The sequence below is a fragment of the Branchiostoma floridae genome, chromosome 3 (assembly GCF_000003815.2).
Source record: "Branchiostoma floridae strain S238N-H82 chromosome 3, Bfl_VNyyK, whole genome shotgun sequence".
NCBI classification, from domain to species: domain Eukaryota; kingdom Metazoa; phylum Chordata; class Leptocardii; order Amphioxiformes; family Branchiostomatidae; genus Branchiostoma; species Branchiostoma floridae.
The window spans coordinates 22,866,867-22,881,980 of record NC_049981.1 but is presented as its reverse complement, the minus strand read 5'-3'; the positions used below and the strand labels follow the sequence as shown (position 1 = coordinate 22,881,980).

General features: G+C 42.8%; 1 long non-coding RNA gene across 2 annotated transcripts; it reads left to right on the top strand.

Moving 5' to 3' along the window:
• LOC118412094 lies at positions 1-12,183 on the top strand. Of its 2 annotated transcripts, none has more exons than XR_004830720.1 (2): positions 1-526; positions 11,642-12,183. It is a non-coding gene; the product is annotated as an uncharacterized LOC118412094 (long non-coding RNA). The 2 variants fall into 2 exon arrangements; XR_004830721.1 differs by lacking the exon at positions 1-526 and adding an exon at positions 2,533-2,965.
• The last annotated feature ends 2,931 nt before the right edge of the window (positions 12,184-15,114 follow it).

Below are 15,114 nucleotides of genomic sequence, written 5' to 3'. Positions count from 1 at the left end.
AAGAACCTAGGGGAAACAATCCCCCCAAATCACGTCACATACACAAGAAAGGGAGAAAAAAAATCGAGTTTGAGTTTTATAATTCCCGGGTTTTGTTTTGGCACGCAAATACCTTTTTCACGGGTACTTGATAAGTATTACACTCCCATTAAGCCATCGGCAGATGTCGAATGAACAGAAAGCTGAATTTTTACAAGTTTGTAAATTGTCTTGATAAATTATTCAAGAAAAAAATCAGAAGATGATAAGTAATATTCTTTTACGGAACAGCGGAGGAAATTTGTTGATGTAACGGGAAACGCCCACAGCTGTGTCGTCGTCCGGTCGGCCAAGTTCGATTCTTTCTGGCTAATTAAAGACGACAATAAGATTATACCATTAGATAGCATATCATTGAGGACGACGCCATTTTGTTTTCGTGACCCGTCCGGGAGCGTATGCTTTGTACACAGCCCAGAGCTAGCCGCCAACATCACAGAACCGCGGAGACCGAACCAACGCCGAAAAGAACCGCCTACAACACCAGGTACGTACCTTACACCGCCATCATACAAAATACAACCTTTTAACTCTCTCAAATCTGTAAAGACGGCGGGATTTTCCCGCCTTTTGAACTGGGAGGCGAGGGGGGAAGAGATTCTTCGGCTTTAATTCCACCAAATTGGTTTCTATTAGCCCTCCCATCTCTAAATGTCTCGCACTATCACCGACACCATTAAGCACGATTTGCCCTGATTATGTGGTACAAATGTCGGATTCCTGAGGTAGTGGAGCCGCCATTTTCTGCTCTGAATCTTTCATGTTTGGAACCTGCGAATGCTCGCTTCTCTGCGCGAGCTACAGACAAAACATGTATGATTATTGCCCCATACTGATTACCATTATTACGTCATAATATCATGTCCCAAATTTACCAACATCTATCTCTTAAATTTCGCTTGTATTGAAAATAAGTTTTATTTCCAAAATACTTTGTTTCTTTTAAAAACGGGACAGAACTATTCCATGTTACTGTTGATAATTGTATGTTTAACACAAGGTGTCAATATTTCATGGGTTCACTTTTGCCGATAATGGGTTTCGAAATCCCTTCAAAAACGATATAAAGCCAGGTCTAAACCCTACCATTCCACTCAGAAATCCACAGTTAATACAAGTATTAAATAAAACATGCAGTCTTTTAATGCTAGTGGATTTCTATAACGTAGTTTTTTCAGGCTACAAATAAATGACTAGCTATACCGCGTACAGTTCATTTCTAACTCGTGTTTTGTTAGAAAAATAATCATCGATACATTCATATTACTGTATGTTATGTTAAACTAGAAACAAACGATGTTTTGTCATTCGTACAATCTCTTAGAAATCGGAATTAAATGGATGGATTTAGCATTCAGAAAGGTTGCCTGGTACAAAATACTGTCGGCGCTCCAGTATTTACAGGATCACTGGTAGACTTAGGAGTTGTGTCTCGGCCGTTTTGTAGGTAAGTCCGCTTGCCCCCCACCCTTACCGCTTGTATCCCCGTGTCTATTGAAATGGTTCAGAGTTAAGACAACTTTGCAGGCGAAGATTTGCCGTAAATTCGGGAGGAACTAGCTGTTTAAAGCGAGGGATGTAAGGACGAGAATTGGTGAGATTACAGGACCCACTGTGATTTATTGTAAACGCTCAGCTCGGGATAGTTTCTGGAGGCGGGCATTTTATTATCGTCCTTAAGTTCTTCTGCAGGGACGATGTAAGGAGTAAATTGGGCTTAGCTGTACATCCTAAGACAAGCCGTGGTCTGGCCTGTGACTTAAGACATTTTTAAGGCTCACGTAGGGCAGGTCTGTTGAAGAAAGGTAAGGTTTTTACACCATGTTGTTGACATGTTTTCGCCGCACTTGTATGGCTTCAATTGGCGCTCACAAAATTTAAGCAACGAATGTAGACCCAAACTCGGCTCTAGTTTGAGCCAGAGACCAACAGAAAGCGTGTCTAGGTCAGAGAAGCACATATTTGCGCCATTAAGGTGTTGTTGAGATATAACAGACAAAGTACAACCAATTGAACGTATGATAGCTTGGTGTTCTCGCCCGATAACGGCCATTTTTTATTTCTCTACCCCTCTCCTGGACACACTTACCAAATAACATGACCCGCTTGTCTTCATTCCTGTCCACAGTTACAGCGAAGATCCTTCCACCAGATACTTACCAATTGGTCATGGGAAAACGTAAGACTATTCTATTTCCTGAAACGGGAGACGAAAGACGAGAAAAGTTTGGCTAGGTTTGTTGGTTTGAAGTGTTTGATTTTGAAGTGAAGTGCCTTCACCATGGCGGGTCTGGCAGATAAGGTTGTCTCCGGTTGGTACTCATCCATTCACACAGGCTTCCTACAGCGCCCAGTTCGCAAGTGTTGTCCTTCCGTTTTTTGTTTCACAATTTGCACCCCGTTTCTAGAGGCAGTTAGCGAGCTAATTTTCCTAGCAGGGGGAATACACATCCGCAGGTAAGACCGCTTGATCATATGTATTTATGCGTCTGGCGCGGCCACGACTAAACCGGCTCTTTTCCACGGGTGTGCGACTGGTTATCAAAACACAGACAGCCGTCCCGCAAAACGTAATACACATCCACGCCGTCTACCCGCCATTCATGTTATAATGTGCCCCCAGAACGGTAGACAAACGATTATCATGATTATTCGTCGACAATTCGCTTTATTATCGCAGAGACCTGGGCTGGGTAAACACCGCTTTTACCACCCGCCCACAGTCTTACAGTTGTAGTACCGCCGCCTTGTTGTGACTAGTGCAGTTTTTGTAGAGTGCGAAAACTTCTTATTGTTTTCACACACCAAATCCTCTTGATATGAATTCCTTGGATGTGTGTGGATGTTGTTGTAAGGACCAAGAGATGTGCAAGACACCGTGGCACGTCGGATTCGTCGGACCCAGTCAGTCTACCTGTATACAAAAGTAAGTAAGATTTATGGGGTCGAAATCGAGTTGGTGAATTCATTTCTGTTAATCCAGTCAAAGCCCGGTCATTCCGGGTACATGCCCTGTGCCAGCCTGACCAAATTTCAGCCGTTCCGTTCTATAATGGTGGGATGGAATGGAAAGAAACCTTGGAATAATTTCTCGTGTTTGAATCAGAAGGTAAGCGGAATATGCGGGGATATGTACCGTTTGTAGTATGGCATGGTTTTGTTTGAAAACTCAACAGCCTCACGGCCCGCCATTTTGGAAACCAAAAATGTAAGGTTAGTGGGTCTCAAATCATCATTTATTGAAAGATTTCTAAGTTGTTTTTCCCTAGCTAGAGTATTTGTATATTGTCCGTATTCCCCTAAACCCACATGTGTAAAAACTGGCCTCAGAAATGTCTAGTTTGAGTAGCAATTAAAAAAAAAGAGTTTGGTAGTAATGTCAAATAGTGAAATACAGACTCAGGCTTTCTAACATGACCCCAAAAATTCTAGAACTCCACTATTTGTAAACCACAAACTTGCCTCATCACTAAAAGTGTATTCAGAGTGTTCTTGGTTTCACCTCAAATAAAAAACAGAAAGTTCTGTTAATATTTTGAAGTATAGACCGCTATTTTTGACTCCACTATAACTTGACATACACAATACGGCTGTGGCAAAAGTTGAGGTCAGTTGGCATTGAAATGGCACGAATTCCAAAAATCCCTGACCGGCTGACCCGCGTTTTGACTTTCAGAACCCTGTGAATCTATTGTCGCTGCCGTGCTGTGACGTTTGAGTGTGAAAAACTCCTGTATTGTTGCGGAAATGTTGACTAAACATCGTGTATCCCTATTTTCAGTCGCAGAAATAGATACAACAAAGCCGGTACTCGAATATACACAACTCATCAACAATAACTACGATTCTTTCACAATTAAATGCCTTCAAACGTCCCCAAAATTTATTTCCTTTCATTGCCAGTATATTTACAAAGTAATTGTAAGATGTGGGAAATATTTATCTCGTTATCGTGAAAATTAGAGGCCAGACGACGGCGTATGTCGGCGAGTTTGCGGTGTGTATTGGCTCTCGGTACCGCCAAAACACGGCCTCGCGCCGCGGCCGTTTCTATTTGCCTAACTTTGTGTTCTACCTTGTAGAGTTTTCACAACAAATCTCACTCTTTATAGCACTGTTTTGTGGTCTACACATTTTTGTAAAATTAGGTCGATTTTAGTGCGGATTTTTACAAAGAAACGGGGTAGTTCATTTGGCGAATTTCTGTCGATTGTTATTCAAAAGCCGTGTGTGTATTGGGTGTGTATTGGTGTGAACGGCGGCAGTGCCAGATGTGTATTGCCTCATTCAACCCTTTCCTGTCTGTGATAAGATACCGAAGTCTCCCCGGGCAAATCATACATACAATTCTATCCAGCTTCTCATGTGGTTTACTATAACTTCCTGTATTTCCTTCGCAACGAATTCTTTAAACGCGGCGGCGTTTTAGGTCCTTTTCGGTGCTCCACAGTTAATTTCTCGCATTCTGTTGTCCCAAAACTGTCTGGTATTCCCGACAAATCCTGCTGTGTTTAGGAGAAATATTTCCAATTCAAAGATAATTTATTTCGAGCTAAAAGAAGTTGTGCTTCTTAAGAAGTATTATCGTGTTTAGTTGACAAGTTTCCTGTGTTCGTTAGGCAATAGTTTTGGGTACTAGGGTGCTCCCAGAATTCAGACACAGATCCCGCTCACATTTGTTCTGGTCCATTTTATCCTGCATGTTTTGTTCCTCAAAATGTCAGTGAAATTATGACTTACAAATCATAAACAGGCTATCATGTTATGGTACGAGCCGTACCTCAATTTTCTCATATCAGTCTTTCCACATCAACGGACTAATGACCGAGTTTTCGTTGGTGCCATGTTGCGTATAGGAATGTTCACTTTGATACCTCTGTAATATGCACCCTCTTTTTCCAGTCGGTTGAATAATTCCTATATCTAACGACTACAGGCGAGTAGAAATGACAAGTAAGACACAATTATCACCACGGGAAGCTTTTAGTTTGACCCTGACGGTGTGTTTTACACGAACGTATTCCAATACAGTGATTTTTTACAAGGTGACGTTATACCTACAGCCATTTGTTTACGTTCGTGTGAAGCAAGTATTTCTGGAGCGATAAGGGTACGGAGAGGTACACATTCTAGCTATTGTTGGCATGTTTTTGCCTGGATTTTAATAAGCGGTGATGTCTGGGAGACGGAAAGGTCATAAGGAAACGTTTACGGTGTAATATTTCGGTCTGTTTTATCCCATTCCGCGCTGTCAGTTTCCGATATGTCACGGGCTCCTTGGGTCGGAACAAAATGGCGGCCGGGCGCAACCGACATGAAAAACCTACCCAATCGCCTGAAACAAATTAACACTCAGCTGTACATACTTTCACGCTTTTAGTGTACAGTTTTAAAGAACATGTATCATAGAAGACATAGAGTTTGTATTTGTGATCTAAACCTATTTAACTTTACAGAAAACTACCGCAGAATGTAGAGTATTTTTCTCAGGGCCAGTTTGTTTACTCGTTTGGGTGACCTCTCAGTTTAAGCTTTGTTTACAGTTGAAAAATTATGCGCTCTAAATTATTTTCCTGCTACAGTAGACCCAAGAATCAAAGTACAATTATCATATGTTAAAGAAGTAAATAATTTACCGTATAACGCTAAATTTGTTTGTGGCAAAACTGAGCTCCCCTGGTTGACAGGGTGAGGTGAAGGCTTGCAGTGGAGGGTAAAGGCGTGTATGTAGGTGTCGTTTTTGCGCCACTCTTTCCTCCTGGTATAGAACAGCTGTTGAAAAACTTCTGTGTCTGAATTGATCAATTTTTGGTCTTAAGTTTGCAGACACTTGGAAAGACTCTTGACCCACAAACCTGGGTAGAGTTAAGTGGTACGATGTCGCCCCCACGGAACACAGAATAGCGTCCCGGGAAGTAGGGATGTGTATTAGATCTAATGGACATGCGTGTTCAGTGTACAGGAACAGTTGTCAGGTTTGCTCGGCTCTCCATCGTCCCATTGTCCCCACTGACATGACAAAAACTCCAACCTATTGTACCGAAGCTCCCCTCCTCTGTCACTCTGGGAAGTCAAACATTTGTCCTCAGTAGTAGAACCTCTTGACCACATTAGGCGGCCTCTTGAGGGATAATAGCAATTTTTACCGTTGAGTGCACCGGCGGATAGTCTTTGCCTTTTGCAAGTCCGTTTCAATACTGATTCTAACGTTTACAAAACAACCCCCTCTCCCTCTCAATAGTACACAGAATGTCTCATTATAAATTAGATGTGGCGTTTGTAGCGTGTTTTGCATGACATAGCCGAGCTAGGTTAGACCAAGCGTGCACTTACAGCGCAGTAACATCCCGAGCACATGTGGTTATGTGTGCGGGCTACCCTTGACATGACCCCGTATATTAGCTCACACCATCTGTACAAGGACTTAATTGTACCATTAACAATTTACCGACAACACACTACGATATCCGACTGTCACAGAGTCAAGAACAAGCACAAACATGACACCACAGCGTGTAATAATTTACTTCACCGTTCTAGAAAAAAAGAATTCGTTGCTCGCAAATTGCCATAAACGTTTTGTTTACTTGTGCTTACACAACGAGCTATGACCGGCAGATTATTGGCGTTTGGAACGAATACGCTCTTTTTTTTACCTCCGATCTGTTCGGTTGTGACACAGAAATGTAAGCAAACAGAAGCTGTAAAATGAAGCGACACTATGGTATAAGACAATGCCGCATGTTCCCGGTCTCTTTGTAAGTGCACACTTCAGAGGCGGGATATTTTGTGTAGCAAAGGGTCTCTTCGCACGTATTGAGAGCATATCCTCTTCTAGCCCTGTCACCGACAATTGTGTCAGAACCAGTGTAGCCTAGCTTAGGTTTCCAGGCATTTTGTTAGCGGTGTTTAGATCACAAACACATCACTGTTCCGCAGGACTCGTTAAGTTTAATTCTATCACTGATCAATCTCGCTCTTCCGCGTGGTAGTATTTACCTTTTTACACGTGTTAATTATGACTTTACTTTACACCTGTAAGCAGAATTTAATGTCAGAAAGTGTGTGTTGCCAACATAGCTCTATTTATATCTGAAGCTGAGGCACATCTGAATTGATTTAAACGATTTTTCGATTTCTCTGAATGAAGGAGTAGGGGACAGACGGGCGTCCGCCAACAGCTGACCTAGCTACCGCGGAAACGGTCATGACTTTTCTCATCAAAATGCCGACAAGGCCACTGACCCTCCCCCACTAGATGGACACACTGGACATTCAAAATATCATATCGATCTTAATATGAACTCCCAGATAGAACCAGGACGAGCTTTGTAGGAGAAAATTGGACAGGAAATATGATTTTCTTCCATCCATTGTACGTGTGTCCCCTGCAACTATGAATGTTGCAACATCTTAAAGTGTCACACGAGCGTTATCTGGAGTCTGCATCAAAGTGTGTGTTTATATGATAGAGATCGTCCAGAATTTGTGTCTCCAAAACAGAACATAAGGTCACCAAAAACGTTTCCTTTGCTTATCTGTGCCACCAAGGGATAAAAATCAATAACCATATTTAACGGTTAAAATCACACGAGGAGATTCAGAAGATATCAAACGGTTTGATGTCTGTTTTGCCGTTTGTTTATTTTCTTTTTATCGAAGCCAGGAAAAATATATATTTCTACTCTACTCTACCTCACGCTGGGTTGACCTGAGAAGACTCTTGGCAGTAGCGCCTAATTTGGAGCCGCAGATTCGCATCGGGTTAACGCAAATGTTTTGCGCCAAAAGGAGGGTTCACTATATTCTGTTTCTTTGATTCGTGCCGGCTTTTTGCGTTTGAATTCTTGGACAGAAATGGAAGCTACAGATATGAGAGATAAAGCTTATACTTTTTCTAAAATATCACATATAACAGAAAATCGTATTCTTCAACAGGTAGGCACTGCAAACAATAGATTTCCTGACTCCATTTCACAAACAATTCCTGTTATTGTCAGCTATCAATTCATCTTTTGTTCTTTGATGATCGTTTAAGGAAGTTTTTTTGCTCTAGCCTTGACCGATCTGATATAGAACCCTGGGGTTTGAACCCTGATGAGCCAAAGCGAGTACTAGTTAGTCAGCCTACGTGACCAGAATGTATAATTACATTATCAAGAGTCCCAGTATCACTGACAGCTAGTTCTACTCTGGTCGAGCTAACAAGATTATTGTTAAAAGTGTGTTGATGATACGGCCAAGCTGTGAGAATAGGGACAACTCTAGTAAACTTCAGATTCATTTGTTAAGCGAGTGACTAATAGAACAATTTGTTTCGATTCGTATCTTTTCTGTTCCCGCTCTTGTCAAGGCACGCGCTTTCAGCGTAATCGCCGCAAAGTTGTCCCCCAGTAGAGCCGGGGAATCAAGTCGTCCGTGTGTTCAGTTTATCCCCCAGCATCATACATTAAAAGTTGATCGATACAACAATCCCCGAGTTTACGGGGTGAGCTTGGCGGGAAAATGAAAACCTTTCCCCTTGTAGTACTGGCGCGCTGGGGGCGGACACGCCGTGCCACTACCAGCTGATTTCTCGTGTTTGGGAAACAAACTCATCTATCCATGTTTGAGTGATTGCGAGATGCCTGTTTCGTCAGTTTCTGTAGACAAATGCCTTAATAGATTATTCGAACAGTTAATAGATTAGAAGAATATATTTACTTTTCACACATTTTGGTAGGGGCAAACTACACGCACGGGGTGCAGAAAGCCGGGAGACTGAAACGTTGGACCGAGTATCGGGATACAACAGATTGATCAAAATTTCAATTCTTCCTTCGCTTGGCTTATGTTGTTATAATAAACATAGCTTTGTTTGAGTGTACAAATGGTTACTATGGTATGCAAGTTAGGTTGGATTTGCATCATTGTACACAATAAGTTCGATTTCGTTACATTCTACAGTTAAGACTTGTATTAAAACTTTAAATCGAATCTTAACTATGTTTTGTGTAAATTCGTTTCAAAGCAATTTATCTGAGTTTTCGTTGATGTTTGTTCTCCTATTTTGAGTACTGAATTGTAAATATTCTACTAAGTTAGCTTTTGTAGCATTCTGTCATTTAGACTTATAGATCAAGGAAACTGCAATTGATTTCTTGATGAAATTTCGTTTTAACATACCTTACAATGTGTTTCGTCGTGCGTTTTTAGTTTTGAAATGTGAATGTTGAGACAATTACATTGCATCAATTCGGCATCCCATGCTGCTGGACAAATACAAGAATTCTAGTTGCGTTTCCAAAAAAAGTCCTATTTTGGAGATTTTTCAAAAAGCGTCTATTCCCCCAGCCTCTCCAGTCGTTTTGCATGTGTCAGGTTCACCTTGTGACTTGTAAATGACAGTAACCGTTCCTGACGCTGAACGATAACCTTCCTCCTTACACGAGGCGCCGGGAATAGCGGACACTTACAGTTTTCTTGCGCCTTCCAGCAATTGAAAACACCTTAGCGCCTCGAGTTTGGTTGGAAATCATTAAACCTATTTCCGCTTATTTTCATGCAAAGAGAAAAGGGCAAATTTCCAAGTTATTAGATAAACAAATTGTTATATAGATCTGTTTATTGCAGTAACGTTACATTTTAGAACAAATCATCATTTCGTTATCCAAGTTGCTGGATCTTATTTTTTTCATCAAATGATATATATAGAATTTTATTTGCAAGTTATATTGCACTTAAATGTTGTTTGCAGAATAGATATTTTTCTTACATGTCGCAATCTTTATTTCATACACATTAACGTGGATTTCCCATTGAAATGTAAATGGTACAACGTTGTACGGGGTCGCACATTTCTTGTACCGTACAAAAACGGCTGGTTAGCTGATTTCTTATGGGGATTTCGCGCCCACTGAGAAATGTACCGTTCTTGTCTTATTACGGCCGCCCCCCGGTGAGACTTCTAATGTCTGCAAAAGGCCGGAGCGAAACAGCAGAGCGCCATCATCCAAGACAGTCGTCCGTCATACGTAACGAGAAAGAGACGAAAGTTCTCGCCCAACACTACTGTCAGTTCTAACTTGATTATAGGAGCATAATTGGTGTAAATCTAGTGAACATCGCCTTCTGTGTGCCAATTCTCAAAGGTGCACCGTTTGATGCGATTACTTCCGGGAGAGTTCGGACTCCCTCCATTTCTTTGATCGATTCGGTTGGAAATTGTTTCTGAAAGTTTTGAGACAGTCCGGAGGCGTTGCTGCTTGTGCCCAACGGTAGCGTCCATCTCTGAGTGGCATTGCTTCGTCTGTAGTTATTCAAATTTGCCTTTGGCACCAGGACTTTACGACTACAGTTTAGATTACGAAGGAGCCAAATACCTCTGGCGGGCATTTCGATTTGGACCTTATCTCTCTTCTCGCCCGGTGTTTTCTCAAATCACCCTCGTGAGGGGAAAGATGCGACAACAAGAAGCAATAGCTGTATGTCGAGGGCCATCGGCTTAGCCCTCGCTTTGTCACATAGCCGTGCTGTTATGTACCTTGCGTTTGTTCTGCGTCGGACGACACTGATTACAAATCCGCATAGCCAGATAGGGAACCGTTGTCGAGGATCGGGAGGACAACGGAGCTATCCGCTGTCAGGGCGCTACACGCTCCCGGCATGATGGATGGATGGGGTGTCAGGTTTACCGACCTAACCCGCCCCGCCAGGGCCGCCACAACACGGATGCTGGCACACGCGTTCTCCTCACGACAGGTTAAAGTCCCAAGAAACTCGGCTCTCCCGCTGAAATGTGTGGAAAAGAAACGATCTGTGCACCGCGACTAGGCCAGAGTTCACTACACTCCGGGAACCCGGCAGCGCCGGGCCCGGGCGTGTTGCCACTAGCCGCAGTCATGTTATGATAAAATTCTACAGTTGACAGGCAAATTCCCCACGAACAAATCCAGTGGTGCGAAGCACACAACACAACAGTATAATTGGTATTATCAATATCAGAAGAGATTCCTGAGTGTGTGTACACAGTACCAATTACCCCTCTGTTCGTGCCTGATTTATTTCCAGTAAATGAAGTCCTTGCAATAGGTTCTCCATTGTTGTGTGCACCAGTTGACTTGTACTAGGATGTGATCTTATTTTACGAGCAGAGCTAATCCGTTACACCCCTCTCTGTTGCTCCCCTTTTTCTATCCAGATCATCAATTTAAGAGTTTTATAAGAGAATTAACACCTCTCTAGTGTATTTTCATTTGAGAATAAAAACATACAGGATTAAGAGTCATATTTTTCATGTCCAGCAAAGACGTCCCCTCCACAGTTACGCCTGGCCCTCTTGGGAACTTCCTGGAGTGAAGATTATTCTTCAATAACGCCACATTCCTGATCTCCTCTGATAATGCACGGTTGATTATTTTCACCTCGGCAGGTTTTCAAATAAGGATCAGACCCCAAAATGACGGATACCTAAACTTTCAAAGTGTTTTATTGAGAACGATTTATATATTTATTTGATTTTTTCTTGCCATGATTCTTGAATCTAATTTCTGCAGCTTGTTTGTGCATTGTAGAAGTTTTAAAACATTACCTTATGGATTTTTTGTTCTTCCTTATTTTCCAGAATGAAGAACAACTAATAAAGACATCATGGTGTCGGACATTTCGACTACTTGCCAAGGTTGTGGCCAGAGATCCAGTTCCAAAACAATCTACAGCTTGGCGATCATCCCAGAAAAGTTGACTCCGTCCGACTTGTTAAAACGCCTTGATCACGGAGAAGGTTAGAGGAGTAAGTCCACATTGTAAACTTGATTGTGTTATACTTGCCGTGAAAACTACAACATCATAAAGCGTTTTATTTTTACTGGAATCGAGCCATGCGACAAGCTTTTCGGTTCGTTTTACAAAACGGAATCCGTTCCTCCATATCGTATGTAGCCGTTTACATTGATTCCTTGTTATTTCATTTAGAGTTATTGAATGTCTGTGCCCACGGAATATGCCTCTTATACTCTTAAAAGTGCGTTTTTTCAGTAACTGAGAAAGGCGCAAGTTGCATATACTTTTGTACGTTCGTAAGCGACTTAATTATGGAATCGACTGATACGTTTATCGACTACTATAGTTAATGTTTATCCGTTGAAATAAATCCTCTAAACTTCATTTGAATGCGCCTGTGATTACGATGTCGTTTATACTAGGATAAAAGGGAAGGGGAAGCAACAAGTGGCGTGGCGGCTTTAGTCGGGCTATACCCCGCCGGGGTTCTTCCGAATGCACGGTACGGGAAAAGCCTTGTGGGCGGACACACATGTCACTTGGTCTTCCGTGACCTAGATAGCAGAGATCGTGAGAGAAGCCGGGCATGACAAATGGGTTGAATGTCGTGATCTGGACAGAATGAATGATGGCTGAAATCTGCACTTACTACAAGACACCTTCACAGCCCACGTCCTAACGGTTCGCGGCAAAATATTACATCAGACCTGCTTCAGAAAAGAGAAATACATATTTCTCGCTCGAGAAAGGATATATGTGACTGATACGCCAGCCTGTATGGCGTTATATTAATACATGTACTTTTGAAGTAGCCAGTAGAATTGGCCGTCTTTGAGATATTACCGCTGTTTAAGTTTTCTTCAAGAATGTCTTGAAACTGTCTTTTATATATCAAAACATCTGGTTTTCAACAAACCTGACTTTAAAGTTAATGTTTACAACCGTTTTCTAAGCTTGGGGCACATAAAGATGTATCTATGTCCGTTCTGTGAAATATCCGGAAACATTTTATGTCATAGTGTACACAATGTGGAACCGTCCCTGCCACAACACGCGGCTTAACTTGAAATATCTTCTAACGAAATCTTTGCAAAGGTGAAAAATTGACCAACGCTCTTGAGAACTTAGGACAGGCTATAGAAGTCGCATCAAGCCCTGAGTAAAGCCGTTATTCTAGAAAAGACAGATAACACTCAAGACAGCCGCTGAAGTTTTTACCACCAAGATAAGGAAGCCCTAGTGGGACGCTTACAAATTGCTTCCTCTGTCTAAATAGCGGGTAAATCGCAACGAATTCTCACATGTCTCTTATCAAAATTCAGCCTTTTGGCGCTGAAAAGCAGGAGCACCTTGAACGCTGATGTAAACGGTGATAGACAACTGATTTGATGCGAGGATTCGCCTGTATTGAAAGGCCTACTCGGTCTAAGCCGTGATTAGTGGGGGGAAGGCTTGGTGGGCTTGCGACCTCTAACCGCCGCGATATCTGTCGATTCCTGCCCTATTTATAAATCTACTCAAACCCTAATCCCAGTTTTAATAAATGGCGGCACTTGAAATCCTCAGAGCACAAGGTGGATGGTAGATTTCCTTGTATTCCTAAGTCGGCACCCGCCCTCTTCAAGTCCACTTCTACAAAACGCTCAACAGAAAGAAGAACTAATGCTGACAGTAGCGCAACATCAGCAGACAGCAGATTCGGATCTGAAGTTTTACCCAAAAGTTATCACCGCTCACATTAAAGTAAAACCTCTCCCTGGCTGCAAAATGGGCCTTTCAGTCGGGATGTAATCTGGTTGGAGGGGACAGGGAGTCCGTCATATTTCTCCTGCTTCTATTTCTTTTAGCTCTGGGCCTGACAAAGAAATGAAATATGACGCAGCCAGAGGCTGCCGTTTTGAAGGGGACTATTCCTCCCATTGATAACGTATCTCGCCAACCATCTCCGTTTCCTCCTATAGTCCCGCAGGAGCACCTGTTTGGATCCAGACTGAAGTTTTGACCCTATAAACCAAGATTTATGAAGCGGCTCCATAAAAACACACTATTGAAGCTTAATGTAAACAGCCCGAAAGGCTTTTTTCCAAGTGCACGACATTTATTCTGTAGACAAACCGGCTAGAGGGAGAGGACTGACGGGTACTTAGTCATCCGTGACTGTGCTGTGATGGCTGCTACATCCGCCTGCTCGCTCACAAGTCGTCATGTCCGAGTCTGCCGTCAAATTCCAACAGAAAACAGCTCCACACTTCAAAGACCATTCGGGGAGGGTCTTTAATTAAATTGAGGTTTGAGTTTTAACCCAGGAGTATCTGATACGGGTTGAGACGGTGGGTGGCAGGAAGGGATGACGCACGCGAACTTGAGGTCCAACTTTTTCCCCGCCAGAATTCTTCCCGCCACACCGTTATGAGAGAAATCGTGCTGTTTTCTGTCATGCTGTAACTTAGCGGAAAAGGCGGGCGATTTATACGGCTGCTCGTCCACTCCCGTCCGAAGGGCGACCTCTGGACGGTACGGTAAGAACGTGACCTGAATGCTCCTTCTCAGCACTCTAGTCCGTACAGACGGTTGTTTTCTGTCAAAAGTCCGGTATAATACATGGTTGGGGTCACAAGGCCAAAGGAAACTTTCTGTGCAGGGCGCCAATCTGGATGGAAAACATTTTCCCTCTTCTGAATCCCACCGTTCATCAAGAGGCCCAGCAAAAAGCTTTTAGCAAAAACTTTCTGTCAGGTTTGATCATTGAGAAGCTCAGAGAACTGTCCAGAGTTGTGCTGCTGAGAGACGGTCTAAATGAAGAGTAGGGGGTACGCTCTAGTTGACTGCATGTGATCCGTGGTACAGATACAATTGGGGGTTGAGACCTTCCCGGATCTTGTGACTCCCTCTCTACTTTCTCCGTTCACTGACTTGAGAAATCTTGATGAAAACTTGACCCGTGAGTCGGGAGAGGTCAGGCGATGTCTGTACGGGCTGCAGCGCGGTTTCATCCCGGCGTGGCGAGAGTTCAGTTCGTGAGGGAAACATGCTGAGAGGTACGAGCCTAGTTATTATCTCAGTGGGCTGCCACTTCAGACTTAATCCAACATGGCCGCCGACCCGGCCGCCATGACAGTGACATGGAACCCTTCCAACATGGCGACATGTGTAGCCCAACTTGTTGAGAATTTGATAATGTAATAAAGAAATAAAAGTTAAGATCTCTATCTCCAGATGCTATCTTCACTAACAAGCGCTAGTATGTGAATAAGTCGCGAAGGAGTGGTTAAACGTATAACAACTGCTGCTACAACAACTTAAATAGCCGAAGTG